Here is a 12,500-nt window from a genome sequence, read left to right on the forward strand (position 1 = left end):
GGATGGGAGGGAGGGTGAGGGGGGGAATGAGGATGGGAGGGAGGGGGAGGAGGAAATGAGGATGGGAGGGAGGGTGAGGGGGGGAATGAGGATGGGAGGGAGGGAGGGAGGGGGAAATGAGGATGGGAGGGAGGGGGAGGAGGAAATGAGGATGGGAGGGAGGGAGGGGGGGGAAATGAGGATGGGAGGGAGGGAGAGAGGGGGAAATGAGGATGGGAGGGAGGGAGAGAGGGGGAAATGAGGATGGGAGGGAGGGGGAGGAGGAAATGAGGATGGGAGGGAGGGAGGGGGGGGGGAAATGAGGATGGGAGGGAGGGTGAGGGAAGAAGAAGATTGGCGAAGAGGGGCGGCGTAGGGGGGGAATTGGGCGATGGAAGAAGGGGAGGATGAGAGGAAGAGAGACTGAGCAGGGTCTGGCGGGGGAGATGAGAAGGGGGGGGGGAGAAAGGGGCCGAGGATGGGAAGTGGGATGGAATGAGGGAGAGGGAAAAACGGAGATGATGTTAATGGAGAAGATGAAGAGGTAACTGTAGCAATAGAATAGTGATAAGAAAAAATGTAATACAAGAAACAGGAGAAGAAAGAAGAAAAATAAAAATAAAAAAGACCTCAATGGGCAAAGAGATGAAGAATAAAAGAGTAGGACGAATAAGATTATATTGAGAGGAGGGAGAGGGCCAGGGGGGAGGAGGAGAAAAAGTAGAGGAAGAGGAAGAAGTAGGAGCAGGAGGAGGCTGAAGAAATTGATAATGCAGAGATACGGCAGGTCCGGAGGCAGGCATGCAAACAGGCGGGCGGACACGTACACATGCATACATTCATGCTTTCAGACAGACAGACAGTGTGGCAGATAAGTAACTAGGGTGTGGCTTGGGAAGGTAGCAAGAGGGGAAGACGGAAATAAAGAAAGAAAGTAGCAAAAAAAAAAAAAAAAAAGTTGGAAAGACAGAGAGCGAGGAAATAGGATGAAAGAGACGAGAAACCGAAGAAAAGAGGGGAAAGATAAAACAGAAAGAAAAGAAAAAAAAAAGAGGTATGAATGATATATAACAGGCAGAAAGACACATGCACGCACGCGCGCGCGCGCACACACACACACACACACACACACACACACACACACACACACACACACACACACACACACACACACACACACACACACACACACACACACGCACACACACGCACACACAAGCACACATACTCGTATCCATCCTACACATACCGACACACAGCCGAGAGCCTCAGCGGGAACCCTCTGCTTGGCGGAATGCTTGATCAGGCAGCAGATGAAGCCGAAAAGTCTTAGTCAAGGAAGCAATTCGGCAAGCAGGCAAAACCCCAGCAAGGTCATGCATAACGAGCGGCGGTCTAATTGGCAGTCAGGCACGCGCGCCTCGGTGATTAGGCTCGGGAAAAGACACGCAAGCACGCGGTCCGGCCGGGGGACACCTAAAGCGGATCGCTTGCGTTGCCTGAGAGATTGCGCGATTGCTTGAAGAGATAGGCGGGTGAGACTTTATTTAAGCGAGCTTTTCTTTTTTTTTTGTTTTGTTTTTCTTTATTGTGTGTGATTTTCTCTTTAATGTGCAAGTGTCTGTAGTTTGTTTGTTTGTTGGTTTGTGTGTGTCATCGGACCCGTTCTCGTTTTTTTTTGTTTTTTTTTCAATTTCTTATTGTGTGATTTCTGTTGATATTTCTGAGATGCCGGTTCACTTTTTTTTTTCTTTTTAACGCACAGCTTTTAAACGACGTCCACATAAATTCATGCAACTTTCCCCCACCAGCATCGAAAATCTGCCTAAACTATTTTTCTGTATAATGAGTTTAAACCACACTTTATATTGCTTGAGTGTTTTTCGTTGCACTTAATTTTAGCAAAGGGCACTTAGGTAAGAACAGTTTAAGAATACGGAGAAAAACACTAAACGACACTTCACTTAACGCACGCGAAAATGGAGTGCTTGGCAAATTTCGGGAGAAGGTTGCGAAGATGAGGGTGAAGAATAGAGGGCGATAACAGAGGTGGATCGATATGGGGGTTAGGTTAAGAGGAGAAGATATATGAAGGAAGGAAGTAGGAGAGATGGGGAGATGAAGGGGAGAAGAAAGCGGTGAGAAGGAAGGAAGAAAAGAGAGAGAATGAGAGGGAGAGAGGGAGAGAGAGAAGGAGAGGGAGTGAGAGAAGGAGAGGGAGTGAGAGAAGGAGAGGGATAGAGAGAAGGAGAGGGATAGAGAGAATGAGAGGGAGAGAGAGAATGAGAGGGAGAGAGAGAATGAGAGGGAGAGAGAGAATGAGAGGGAGAGAGAGAATGAGAGAGAGAATGAGAATGAGAGAGAGAATGAGAATGAGGGAGAGAGAGAATGAGAGAGAGAGAGAGAGAGAGAGAGAGAGAGAGAGAGAGAGAGAGAGAGAGAGAGAGAGAGAGAGAGAGAGAGATAAGAGAGAAATAAGAAAAAAAAAGGAGATAGAAGATTGAATCAGACAGGCAAAACGATGTAGAGATTAACACCAAAAAGAGAAACTTGTTCCACACACACACACACACCAAGACCTCCATGACCGAGCACATGGCCAGTAGATTAGACCGAAAATCTCCGCGGTGTCTTCTGCGGCAGGAGGCGAGGCTCATGACCACTGCATGACGCTGGGAAGTGATTATGGAAGGTGGCGGGGTATAGAAGTCGTATAGAAATTCGTGGTAATGGGTGTGCATGAGAGGGAGCGGGGGGAGTGGAGTACAAGGCTCGTATAGAAATTCGTGCGGCGAGAGAGGGTGATGCAGAGAGCAGTGCATGGCATGGATTCATCTGCATGATAATTCTAACATAACGCAAAAGTAATCAGAAAGGCGTTAAAAGTGTATGAGAAAGAGAGACAGAGAGAGAGAGAGGGGGGGGGGGGGGGGCGAGGTGAGCTGCGTGATGCCAGTCATGCAGTGCTGATGGTGACTAAGATCTCATGATTTCTCAACTCGGGTGCGAGAGGAAAAGACATGACATTGCCTGTGTTACTTTGTATAGTGTCTTCTTATGTCTTTCTCATTTATTTTCCCAGATGGCGTTTTGGGAATAATGGAATTGGCCGAATTATGATAATGGTATTGGGGGGGGGGGGGAGAGGGAGAGAGGGAGTGATAATGGTGATCGGCATTGCGGTATGGATAAAGTTGATTGTATTTGGCAGTAATTATTATATGTATGATAATTTTGATTTTTTGAATGATGATCTTTGTCAGAACTATCTTTTGTGCTGTTATTGGTATTACTAGACCCACGTGTATACAGACAGAGTGAACAAACAGAATGGGATGAAACTAGAAACAAGGTTCAAAGTAAAAAGGAAGATGCAATCAGAAAAAACAACAACAATAAAACGCAAAAAGCCAGACATCTAAATTTTTTCCGCAACTCCACCGCCTCCAGAGCCACGGAAACCTCACGCCGGCCAGTTCCCCTTTCTGTCTTACGTCATCTCTGCATTCCCCTTTCCTTCTGTTCGCCGTGTCTGCATTTTCCTTTACTTTTGTAAGTCGTGTCTGCATTTTCCTTTACTTTTGTAAGTCGTGTCTGCATTTCCCTTTACTTTTTAAAGTCGTGTCTGCATTTCCCTTTACTTTTATAAGTCGTGTCTGCATTTCCCTTTACTTTTGTAAGTCGTGTCTGCATTTCCCTTTACTTTTTTAAGTCGTGTCTGCATTTCCCTTTACTTTTATAAGGCGTGTCTGCATTTCCCTTTACTTTTGTAAGTCGTGTCTGCATTTCCCTTTACTTTTGTAAGTCGTGTCTGCATTTCCCTTTACTTTTTTAAGTCGTGTCTGCATTTCCCTTTACTTTTATAAGTCGTGTCTGCATTTCCCTTTACTTTTGTAAGTCGTGTCTGCATTTCCCTTTACTTTTATAAGGCGTGTCTGCATTTCCCTTTACTTTTGTAAGTCGTGTCTGCATTTCCCTTTACTTTTGTAAGTCGTGTCTGCATTTCCCTTTACTTTTGTAAGTCGTGTCTGCATTTCCCTTTACTTTTGTAAGTCGTGTCTGCATTTCCCTTTACTTTTATAAGGCGTGTCTGCATTTCCCTTTACTTTTGTAAGTCGTGTCTGCATTTCCCTTTACTTTTGTAAGTCGTGTCTGCATTTCCCTTTACTTTTGTAAGTCGTGTCTGCATTTCCCTTTACTTTTGTAAGTCGTGTCTGCATTTCCCTTTACTTTTATAAGTCGTGTCTGCATTTCCCTTTACTTTTGTAAGTCGTGTCTGCATTTCCCTTTACTTTTGTAAGTCGTGTCTGCATTTCCCTTTACTTTTGTAAGTCGTGTCTGCATTTCCCTTTACTTTTTTAAGTCGTGTCTGCATTTCCCTTTACTTTTATAAGTCGTGTCTGCATTTCCCTTTACTTTTGTAAGTCGTGTCTGCATTTCCCTTTACTTTTTTAAGTCGTGTCTGCATTTCCCTTTACTTTTATAAGGCGTGTCTGCATTTCCCTTTACTTTTATAAGTCGTGTCTGCATTTCCCTTTACTTTTGTAAGTCGTGTCTGCATTTCCCTTTACTTTTGTAAGTCGTGTCTGCATTTCCCTTTACTTTTGTAAGTCGTGTCTGCATTTCCCTTTACTTTTGTAAGTCGTGTCTGCATTTCCCTTTACTTTTTTAAGTCGTGTCTGCATTTCCCTTTACTTTTATAAGTCGTGTCTGCATTTCCCTTTACTTTAATAAGTCGTATCAGCATTTCTCTTGTTTTCCTTGCGTTTCCCCTCTTCTTTCGTGTCTGTATTGTTTTCTTATCGTTGTATATCGCTTTTCTCTATCGGTCGTGTCTGTATTTCCCTTTTCCTTCATTTCCCATCATGTCTGCATTCCCCTTTGCGCGGCGGAAGGAGACCAGAGCAGCACTCGCATTCCACACAACTTGCGATAACAGCAGAAGTTCGCCGTTTCACCTTCCAAGTTTAGAAAAAAATCTTGGGAGTTCTCTTTTTTGCATTTTTGGTGTGTGGTGGGTTGGTGGGTGGGTGGGTGGAGGCAGGGAGGGGCATAAATTGTCGTTTTCACCGGGGTTTTTTTATAAGTCTTTTCGGTCGTTTTTGCTTCACGACTTGTACTTCACTCGAATCATTTACGTCACTACACTTCACTCGAATCATTTACGTCACTTCACTTCACTTCACTATACTTCACTTCAGTCTCTTCACTTCACTTCAGTCACCCTAACGCTTTTAGGGGGTCTGGATATGGAGGAGGGAGTTAGGCAGGAGGGAGTGTTGGGGAAAGGGAGGAGGTGCTCGGGGTGTATGGAAGGAATGGAATAAGAGTAATGATAATGATGATTATTACAACGACAGGAATCATTATCATCACCATATTATTCATATTAATGATGGTGATAATGATGATGATAACTGTTCTTATTGTTATCATTACAATCTTTATTGTTGTTATTATTGTTCTTATTATTATCATTATTATTGTTCTTATTATTATCATTATTATTGTTATTATTATCATTATTATTGTTATTATTATCATTATTATTGTTATTATTAGCATTATTATTATTGTTATTATGATTTATTATTGTTGCTGTTGTTATTGTTATTATTATCCCAATGCCGACGGGCACGACGTGTACGTATGTGCTATGCCCACTTGTTTGATTGTTTTAACACATAGATGGCTACACTTGTACTAAGTCACCAATGAGCCAATTAAGAGTACTACCTGTCTCGCCCGTTTACTCTTTTCTTTGATTTACGAAAATATTTTACGTTATCTTATTTTGCTGTTACTAACGTTTATAACATTATAGTAATTATAATGATAATAATTAGATAACGCTCCATCTACTATTCATATGCACTAGTAAAAAAATATATTTTCCCGCCATTCAAATCAGGTAAGGTCACAAGGTCTACTAATTGACTCCATTGTGGCTAAGCACTAGCATAGCAGCATTTTCCCCTTTTATCATTAATTTTCCCCGGCGGCATTGGGTTATTATTATCATTATCATTATCATTAGTGTTGTTATTATTGTTATTATCATTATTGTTACTATGATTTAATATTATCGCTGTTATTATTATTATTATTATCATTATTATTGTTATTATTATCATTATTATTGTTATTATTATCATTATTATTGTTATTATGATTTATTATTGTTGCTGTTGTTATTGTTATTATTATCATTATTATTGTTATTATTATCATTATTATTGTTATTATTATCATTATTATTGTTATTATGATTTATTATTGTTGCTGTTGTTATTGTTATTATTATCATTATTATTGTTATTATGATTTATTATTGTTGCTGTTGTTATTGTTATTATTATCATTATTATTGTTATTATTATCATTATTATTGTTATTATGATTTATTATTGTTGCTGTTGTTATTGTTATTATTATCATTATTATTGTTATTATGATTTATTATTGTTGCTGTTGTTATTGTTATTATTATCATTATTATTGTTATTATGATTTATTATTGTTGCTGTTGTTATTGTTATTATTATCATTATTATTGTTATTATTATCATTATTATTGTTATTATTATCATTATTATTGTTATTATTATCATTATTATTGTTATTATTATCATTATTATTGTTATTATTATCATTATTATTGTTATTATGATTTATTATTGTTGCTGTTGTTATTGTTATTATTATCATTATTATTGTTATTATGATTTATTATTGTTGCTGTTGTTATTGTTATTATTATCATTATTATTGTTATTATTATCATTATTATTGTTATTATGATTTATTATTGTTGCTGTTGTTATTGTTATTATTATCATTATTATTGTTATTATTATCATTATTATTGTTATTATTATCATTATTATTGTTATTATTATCATTATTATTGTTATTATGATTTATTATTGTTGCTGTTGTTATTGTTATTATTATCATTATTATTGTTATTATTATCATTATTATTGTTATTATGATTTATTATTGTTGCTGTTGTTATTGTTATTATTATCATTATTATTGTTATTATTATCATTATTATTGTTATTATTATCATTATTATTGTTATTATTATCATTATTATTGTTATTATTATCATTATTATTGTTATTATGATTTATTATTGTTGCTGTTGTTATTGTTATTATTATCATTATTATTGTTATTATGATTTATTATTGTTGCTGTTGTTATTGTTATTATTATCATTATTATTGTTATTATTATCATTATTATTGTTATTATTATCATTATTATTGTTATTATTATCATTATTATTGTTATTATTATCATTATTATTGTTATTATGATTTATTATTGTTGCTGTTGTTATTGTTATTATTATCATTATTATTGTTATTATTATCATTATTATTGTTATTATTATCATTATTATTGTTATTATTATCATTATTATTGTTATTATTATCATTATTATTGTTATTATTATCATTATTATTGTTATTATGATTTATTATTGTTGCTGTTGTTATTGTTATTATTATCATTATTATTGTTATTATTATCATTATTATTGTTATTATGATTTATTATTGTTGCTGTTGTTATTGTTATTATTATCATTATTATTGTTATTATTATCATTATTATTGTTATTATTATCATTATTATTGTTATTATTATCCCCCCGGTCCCCTCTCCCGCACATTTCCTTCCACCCTCCAGTCCCCTTCCCTTCTACACCACATTTCCCCTATCCACCCACCCTGTACCATAGTGGCAGCATGACAGAGCAGATCCGATATTGACTCATTCGCCAAGATGAATTATGCAGATGAGGCGCGATCGGCGAAATGGCTCTGTCTCCCTCAAGTATTTGCAGAAATTACTCCTCTCGGCCGTTAAGTGGGGCGCCGATTTTCCCTCCGCGCGTTTTGTTCTGTGTTGACATCATCTGCATATTCATGACGGCGGTGAATGCGGAGAGCGTCCGTCTTTTGGCTGATTTCGCGGATGCTTGACTGATGCTGGGGGATTACTTTTGCGGTGTTGGGGAGGCAATTATATATAAATATAAATAGATAGATAGACAGATATAGATATAGGCATAGATATGTATTTATATATATATGTATATATATATATATATATATATATATATATATATATATATTGTGTGTGTGTGTGTGTGTAGTGTGTGTATATATTTGCTTCATTCGTGGTAGATAGAATGGATTTTGTTTTTTAGAAATTAATGAATGCTTTGTTGTCCTGAAAATAGTAACTTGTATGGTAGGTGACAAAAAACTTTTAATCCTCTAATGATCAAGTATGTATATTGACTTAAGAAAGAGTTTGAAATGACAGGAAGTCCGTAAAAAAAAATAGAATAAAAGGTGAATATTTCAGGTGTAACAGCTAAAGGCAGTGATTCAGCGTCGACTTTGACCTGAGTTTATATATTTTTTTCTTCTTTCGTTGGCACAGTTTAAAATATTGTTTCACAGTTGCGCTTTTTTTCCTGGGTCGCCTGGTAAATTGTTTATATTAGAAAAAAACGGGGAAAAATATATGAATATATTGAGAATACAAAATAGGCAAAATAAAAAGGAAAAAAAAAAAAATACAGGCAATATAATAAAGACTAACGAAATCATTCATAAATATTTTATAGACTATTTTCCTCTTGCATACCTTTGCCTTTGCTTGCCTTCTGTTCATGCACTCCACTCTTTTGATGATAAGCCTCATGTGGGAATTTAATTACCGGCAATTTTATCTTCAATTTGTCGTTTTTAATTGATTCTTTTATCATTATAATAACCCTTATTATTATCACTTTGCCCAGTATTAATATTGCGTGTGAGAGCTGGCAGGATGAAAGTTCCCGGATCGTGCTGCGGGCGACCAATCTCTCTCTTGATCTCGGGATTTCTGGAAGATACAGCCGATAGGAGGGAGTAAGGAGGAAGGAGAAGCAGGGAGGAAGGGAGGGAGGGAGGAAGGGAGGGAGAGGGGGAGGGAGGAGGGGGGAAGGTAGGAGGAGGGAAGGAGAAGAGAGAGGAGGGAGGGATTAGAGAGAGGAGGGAGGGAGTAGGGAGGAAGGAGAAGGAGGGAGGGAGAGAGAGAGAGAGTGAGTGAGAGAGGGAGAGGAAGAAGAGAGAGGAGGGAGGGAGGGAGATGGAGAGGGAATAGAAGAAAAGAGAGGAAACCAGCCATCCGTACGAAGATGATCAACATCATACATACAAGCATACAGAAAAAAACAAATAGCGAACAGAATCATAATAAATGTGTAAAAGCATCCTAGTTCACCCCCCTACTTACTCCCACACCCCTCTCCCCTTCCCCCCTCCCCCCTCCCCTCCCGTCCTGCCTGCACCAGTTCGCCTAAACCGTTGGTTCGCGTCAGATTAATCCTTTTTATCCGTTTATACCGAGCGTGAGTGTGAGCAGATAAGTGAGGCTGCCCGACGAACACATGTGTACATGGGCATCACACACACACATGCAGGTCGCAGGCATGCATCCATGGAGATGTTCACACACGTCCACATATGCACTTATACATACACAGGTGCATGCATATACGCATAAGGATATGAATACACGCACACATTTAAACGCACTCACACACGTAGGCGCCCGCACACTCTCTCTTGATCTCTCTCTCTCCCTCTCTATATCTCTCTCTCTCTCTCTCTCTCTCTCTCTCTCTCTTTCTCTTTCTCTCTTTCTTTCTTTCTCTTTTTCACGCGCGCGCGCTAATTACATATTTCTTAACTGTTTTCTTTTCTCAGCATTTTCTTTCATCTTTTCTGTTTTCACCATATATCTTTTCGTTATCACTTTTTGTCTTTTCTCACTTACATCACTTTTATAATATTACGTCTTTTCCATTCAAGCACATAATTTTGTTTATTATTTCCTCATATTTTGTCTTCCTTTTATCAGTAATTTTATATTTATCGTCTCTCCTTTTCTCAGTTTGTATTTTGCATTTTCTTCTCATATCTCTTGAGTCATCTTTCTCAATTTCTTCCTTTTTTCTTTTATTCTTTTTTCCCCATTTTCTCCAGTCTTACTTTCTCGCTATATTTCATTTTTCTTCAAATGCATTCTTTCGCTTCTTTGCTCCCCCCCCCCCTCTCTCTCTCTCTCTCTCTCTCTCTCTCTCTCTCTCTCTCTCTCTCTCTCTCTCTCTCTCTCTCTCTCTCTCTCTCTCTCTCTCTCTCTCTCTTTCTCTCTCTCTTTCCCTCTCTCTTTCTCTCTCTCTTTCCCTCTCTCTTTCTCTCTCTCTTTCTCTCTCTCTCTCTCTCGTTCTTTCTCTTTCTCTCTCTTACCCATGATTCACCTGTTTATCCTCATAGAAAAAATCCACAAGGTTGCCAATTAGTGTTAAACGTAAGGTTGTATTATTGAAGTGTCAAGTAGAAAAAATATTGCCTTCAAGATGTGTCTGATGTGACACCGGGTGGTCTCGGGTGTCACGCCCTCTGCTGACACTCAGTGACATCCTTGGTTTTCTTACTATTCTGTGGTTATCGGGCTTTAGCTTTTATCACATTCTCCTCTCTTTTCTTCTCTTCTTCGTTGTTGCCTTATGTATTGTTATTTTTTAATCTTGTACGGTTATTTATATTTACGCACACACGCACACGCACACACAGACACACGTACACACACACGCGTACGCACGTACACACACGCGTACACACGTACATACACGCGTACACACGTACATACACACGTACACACACACACACACACACACACACACACACACACATACACACACACACACACACACACACACACACACACACACACACACACACACACACACACACAGTCCAGTTTATATAATAAATCACTCCTCCGTGCTTAATTCCGACACAAGAATGCTTTTGAGGCGGAAGAAAAAGGTCTTTGGAAGCAACCATTCTCAGGCCGTCGCGCACGAACGGTCTCGAAATGCTCAGCCGTTCGTGTTGGCGCTCCCGTTGGGGGAGTGAGGGAGAGGGGGAATGGGAATGAGGGAGAGGGGGAATGGGAATGGGGGAGAGGAGGAATGGGAATGAGGGAGAGGGGAAAAAGGGGAGGGAAAGGGAAATGAGTTAGTGAAAGAGGAAGAAGGTGAGTGAGAGGGAGAAGAGAAGTGAGTAAAACGGGAGAAAGAGGGAGAGGTAAAAGAACAGAGAGAGGGACATAGCAGTAGTTCAGTAGTTGTACTTTAGGGGTTAGCACACACACACACACACACACATAGATAGATAGAGATAGATAGATAGATAGATAGATAAAGTGAGAGACAGGCAGACAACAGAAAGGCAGGGAGACAGGGAGACACGGAGACCGAGCGGTGTAACAAGGCGATGGGGAAACAATTGATAGTCACAGAACACAACGCAAACCTATTTATAATTCCCCCCACCCTCCTTGCGCCTCCACCCACTGACTACCCTTCTTCCCCCCCTCCCCCTCCCCCCCCCTTCCCCATCAGCGAAGCCCCGCAGTGACCCAGAGGCAAAGGGCTGTTGACAAGGCGGCCGCTGTCCAGGAAAAGGTTAACTAAACACGCATCTTGGAAGGATCTTGAGAGGACCTTCTTGGACCTTCTTAGGCTGAGGGCTTTCCGGCTCGTAGGCTATGGAAAGGAGGGAGGGGTGGAGGGGGGAAGGGGACGCAAGCCTTTTCTTTTCCTCTTTGTTCTTTCTTTCTTTCTTTCTCTTTTTTTTGTTTTTAGTTCGGTGTTATGAAGAGTTGGTAGGGGGCGTGAGAGAAAAGATGAATGGAAGGAGTAGGGGGGGGGGGGGAGTAAGTGAGGAGAGGAAAGAGTAAGGAATGGGGAAAATAGGATATAAAAAAGTCACCCATTATCACACCTTTCCTACCCCAGCGTCTCACCACTTACCCCCTACCCCTCCCTTCCCATTCTCCTCCCTTCCCCCTCTCCTCCCTCCCACCATCCCTCCCTCAACGCCCCCCCCCTTTCTCACCCCTCATCGTATCCCCCACCACCCTTCTATCCCTCCGCTACCCCCATCTTCCCCATCCCCCTCTCCCTCTCCACATCTACCCCATCCCCCTATCCCTTTCTCCCCATCTTCCCCATCCCTCTATCCCTTTCCCATCTACCCCATCACCCTATCCCTATCCCTCCCCCATCTTCCCCATCCCCCACTTCCCCATCCCTCCCCCATCTTCCCCATCCCCTTACCTCCCCATCCAAATCTTGCCAGTCAGCCTGAGTGCGCGCCCCGTGTTTGCCGTTGCTGTCGCCGCTGGGAAAGGCAGGTGGTTCTGTTTGTCTCCACCTGGCTGCTAACTGGCCGGGGGTCAATTGATTTCAGGTGGTGCGGGGATACTCTGGGTCGGTGTGTCTGTTCAGATGGTGTTTGTTTCTCTCTCTCTCTCTCTTTCTTCCTTTTTCTTTCTCCTTCTCTTTCTCTCTCTCTCTCTCTCTCTCTCTCTCTCTCTCTCTCTCTCTCTCTCTCTCTCTCTCTCTCTCTCTCTCTCTCTCTCTCTCTCTCTCTCTCTCT

Source organism: Penaeus chinensis, chromosome 23 (assembly GCF_019202785.1).
Source record: "Penaeus chinensis breed Huanghai No. 1 chromosome 23, ASM1920278v2, whole genome shotgun sequence".
Taxonomy (NCBI): Eukaryota; Metazoa; Arthropoda; class Malacostraca; order Decapoda; family Penaeidae; genus Penaeus; species Penaeus chinensis.